The sequence below is a fragment of the Heterodontus francisci genome, unplaced genomic scaffold, assembly GCF_036365525.1.
Source record: "Heterodontus francisci isolate sHetFra1 unplaced genomic scaffold, sHetFra1.hap1 HAP1_SCAFFOLD_345, whole genome shotgun sequence".
NCBI classification, from domain to species: Eukaryota; Metazoa; Chordata; class Chondrichthyes; order Heterodontiformes; family Heterodontidae; genus Heterodontus; species Heterodontus francisci.
In genome coordinates, this window is record NW_027141121.1 from 1,559,222 (window position 1) to 1,564,356 (window position 5,135).

A 5,135-nucleotide genomic window follows, 5' to 3' on the forward strand; every position below is an offset into this window, starting at 1 on the left:
CTCCTCCAGCCCCTACAACCCTCCCTATCTCTGTAACCTCCTCCATTCCCTACAACCCTCCCTATCTCTGTAACCTCCTCCATTCCCTACAACCCTCCCTATCTCTGCAACCTCCTCCAGCCCCTACAACACTCCCTATCTCTGTAACCTCCTCCATTCCCTACAACCCTCCCTATCTCTGCAACCTCCTCCAGCCCCTACAACCCTCCCTATCTCTGTAACCTCCTCCAACCCCTACAACCCTCCCTATCTCTGCAACCTCCTCCGGCCCCGACAACCCCCACCCCCCCCATGTCTGAAACCTCCTCCGGCCTTCCAACCCTCCAATAACTCTGTACTCCTCCAATTTAAATAAAAAATCTTGTTAAACCCTGTTTTAATCCCGCATTACAGCCACTTACAAATATAATCTCATCAGTAAATCAATACACCCTGTTAAAACAGATACTAAACACCTCAGAAAGCTTTCAATAAACGGACTTTTAAACCCTTTTAAACACCTTTAAAACCCGGTTATAAGTCCTTCTAAAACCCTTTAGAATCCCTAAATAAAGCGACTTTAATCTATTTCAAAACAACATCATAAACCATTTAAACAGCTTTAAGACAATAAAATAAACGATTTTAAACTTCTTCGGAACTCGATTACAAACCTTTTCTGAACAGCTGTGAAACCCTTTATAAACCCATTTAAAAATATCTTTAAAAGCACGATAGAAACTACTTTTAAACACCTTTAATATCCCTTTAGAAACCCATTTCAATAACTTTTGAAGCCCTTTATAAATCCCTTTAAAAACATCTTACAAAACACATTTTGAACACACACACAGACACAGACACAGACACACACACACAGACACATACAGATAAACACACACGAACACACACAGACACAGACACACAGACACAAACACACAAACACAAACAGACAGAAACACATCAGCCCAGATCGGGTTGTAATCCACCCGCTGACAATCCCGGAGCGTCCGGCTCATTTCCTTTTCTTCTTCCCAACGTTATCCGGCTCCCCACCTCCAGACGTCAGCCGCACTTTCTTGCACGGAAGATGTTCTCTTAACATGTCCTGTACCTGGGAACGGATGGGAATCACCCGGTGAGGAGTCAGCTACGATAGGGAGGGATCGTTGTTATACCGCAACTCACCGCGGGCTCTCAGGAAACATCAGCGAGACCCTAACACCAGGGGGGAATCTCCTTCACACCAAGGGGAGTCTCCTCCCCTTAACACCAGGTTACTGGCTGCTCATTGAACATCTGAGGAATCCCTTTCCCAGCAGTTCAATCAAACATTTTCCATCGATTGAGGAAGGGAATGCCCATCACTGACCACTTCTCAATGCCAACTGCCGATGGGCAGTTAATGCCAACCAGAAATGGGTAAGCAATGGGAATTAGGAATCCTGACTGGGGAGGATTTCTGAATGCTAACTAGCGATGGTTATTCAATGCTAACTAGGAGTGGTTAATCAGTGTTAACCAGAGATGATCTATTAAGGCTGACCAGGCCTGGTTACTCAATGCCAGCCTTGCCCAGCGATGCCGGCGCTCGGAGAATGACTGGGGAATAAATCCCTCACCTGGCGGAAATAGGCTTCCTTTTCCTCGAGAGTCTCCGGTTTCCTTTCCCCGACGTACATCACCTGGAAATCGACACTGACCTTCTCACAGTCCTCCTCTGACAAGTCCAGCATCACTGCAACATGGAGAGGGGCAAAGTTATCAGACGCCAGCCGACCCCAAACACACCTTCACCATCCCCCAGCCCCGAGTAGAGTTAGAGGACAGAATGCTAACCGGGTATGGCTGGTGGGGTAGGGAGAGGTGAGAGGAGGGGGCAAGCTCGGGGGTGGCAGAGCAATCGAGGGGCTCTTCGACACTGGGAGCTGCACAATCCGAGGCAGACAGCCCATGGCCAATCGCTGTCACTGAATGCCCTCCCGCAGCTCCCCGCTGAGTGTCGAGGAGGCTGCCCCACACCTCCAGCCTCACAGGGCAATGGTGAGGGGGCAATAAATGGTGTCATACCCTATGGTGATGGCACTCAAACACCGAGAGCCAATAGAAAGATAGTGTAAGGGGACTGGGTTTCCCAGTTCGTGTTGGCGAGAGATTTGCAGGATTATAAAGCAGGATATTTGGGTGGTTCCCAACAGCAAATGATCCCGGAATAAGTCAGGGCCTGAGGGTTCCGGGGCTCGGACCCTGGATGATTCTGATTGGATCTTTCCTACCACCAGCTGATGGATACCTGGCCTGGAATGTCCCGCCTCTGAGGGTTTGCAGTCAGCGCCTGGTGCTGGTCCAGGACTTGTCCTCCTCCCGGGACCTGCAATGAAAAATCAGTCTTATGGGAACTGGAGGTTGGAGGAACAGCCCTGGGGAATGAGTGGCTCCTCCTGCTCTGTCTGGGCTCATCACAGCACTGGGTTGGACATTTAAATGCTGGGAACAGATGCAAGAGACAATGCAGGAGTGAAGAAGTGAAGCGAGAAAGAGAGAGAAGGCGAGAAAGAGGTGAGGGAGAGAGATAAATGGAAACACAGAGACAGAGAGACACTTAGTGTGTGAGAGTTAGAGAGTGAGAGAGAGAGAGAGAGAAACAGGGAGAGAGGGAGTGAGAGAAAACAGAGAGAAGCACAGGGAGATAAATTGACAGAGACATGGAGAGAGATAGGGAGAGAAAATGATAGAGAGAGAGAGCGATAGAGAGAGAGAGAGACAGAGAGAAATAAACCGAGTCAGAGTTCAGTTCAATTTCTCAAAATTGATATCAAAGACAGTTCCCATCAGAATTCCAGGCTCACACTCTGTCTGGAGTCAGTCATTGTGAAACTGTCCTTCAGATAGTAAGAACATCCCGAAATTTTGATGTAGGTTTACTGGAACTTAGCTCAATGTAAATATCTTTCCTGTGATTTCAGGTGCTGTAAATCTCATTTCAAACAGAGCAATGGGCTTCATTTCTAGTGGAATTGAATTCTAAGGCAGAGGCATGAGATTAAATATCACTAGAATCTCGGTTAGAGCACACTCGGAGCAGCGTGCACAGTTCCGCTCTCCATATCCCTCAGTTAGACCACACTAGGAGCACTGTGTACAGTTCCGCTCTCCATATCCCTCAGTTAGACCACACTAGGAGCACTGTGCACAGTTCCGCTCTCCATATCCCTCAGTTAGACCACACTCGGAGCACTGTGTACAGTTCTGTTCTCCATATCCCTCAGTTAGACCACACTCGGAGCACTGTGCACAGTTCCGCTCTCCATATCCCTCAGTTAGACCACACTCGGAGCACTGTGCACAGTTCTGTTCTCCATATCCCTCAGTTAGACCACACTCGGAGAATGGTACAGACTTCCGCTCTCCATATCCCTCAGTTAGACCACACTCGGAGCACTGTACACAGTTCCGCTCTCCATATCCCTCAGTTAGACCACACTCGGAGCACTGTGTACAGTTCTGTTCTCCATATCCCTCGGTTAGACCACACTCGGAGCACTGTGTACAGTTCCGCTCTCCATATCCCTCGGTTAGACCACACTCGGAGCACTGTGCACAGTTCCGCTCTCCATATCCCTCAGTTAGACCACATTCGGAGCACTGTACACAGTTCCGCTCTCCATATCCCTCGGTTAGACCACACTCGGAGCACTGTGCACAGTTCCGCTCTCCATATCCCTCAGTTAGGCCACACTCCGAGCACTGTGCACAGTTCCGCTCTCCATATCCCTCAGTTAGACCACACTTGGGGCGGTGAGTCAGGGTAGGAGGATGATTGTGTGGAATATAAACACCAGTGTGGACAAGTTGGGCTGATTCTCCTGCTCCTGTTCTGTAAATTCCACATCCACAATTCAGCTCCACAGTGTTAGACTCAGATCCTCCTGGTATCACAGACTCTCTCCCCCTCCAACACCCCGCCTGTGTTATGCCCCCTTACTAGAAGGACACAGAGTTCCCCACTGCTGACAGCTCTATCACAAGCCCTGATTGCCCAGGCTGTTCTGAACTGGTAAATCAGAGGAAGATTGGAGAGGGTCGGAGGCAGCCTGTCCTCGGAGGAAGATCACAGTTGAGACTGAGCGAGTCTCAGGGAGTGAGTGTGTTTCAGGAGTCACATTGGGTGAAAGGTCTGATTGACACTGGCTCAGCTCCAGCTGGAGTATTGTGGTGGAGGCAGATTCAATCGAGGATTCAGAATGAAATGCGATGAATTTCTGGAGGGTAAACACATTGGCAGGACTACAGGGAATGGGCGGGGAAGTGCAACTACTGACATTGGTCTTTCAGAGTGCTGGTATTAACTCGATGGGCCGAATGGTCTCCGTCTGTGCTCCAACCGTCCTATAATTCTATGATCGAATCCCACAAGACGGATACCTGAGGAGGACGATACTCCTGGGGTAGAGGGTGATTTCCCCGTGGATTCTGCAACTGATTGTTTCTCTGGTCCCTGAGTTGTGGAAATCTCTAGATCAGGAAGAAAGGAGAAGAAACACGGGTGAGTGCAGGAGTGAGAGAAAATTCCAACTGGTCACACAGTGCAGGTATAATGGGCTGAAGGGCCTCATTCTGTGCTGTAACCAGTCTCTGATTCTATGATGCAATGATAACCCCACAAGGCAGATACCTGAGCTTCCAGAGCCCACTGGGATAGAGGATGAACCCTCAGTGGATTCTCCAGTCGATTGTTCCACGGATTTCTGACTTTGGGAAGTCTCGGGTTCTGTCGTAAAGGGAGGGAGACATTGCAGAGTGAGACATGGAGAAAAACACAACAGGTCAACAGGATGGTACTAGTGTCAGGAGAATGTCAGATAGCATTCTTTATAAAACCATAATCTTCCATCCTGTTCACTACATTACTGTATCACACTCCCCTCAGTCTCTGCATCACACTCCCCTCAGTCTCTGCATCACACTCCCCTCAGTCACTGCATCACACTCCCCTCAGTCACTGCATCACACTCCCCTCAGTCACTGCATCACACTCCCCTCAGTCACTGCATCACACTCCCCTCAGTCTCTGCATCACACTCCCCTCAGTCACTGTATCACACTCCCCTCAGTCACTGCGTCACACTCCCCTCAGTCGCTGTATCTCACTCCCC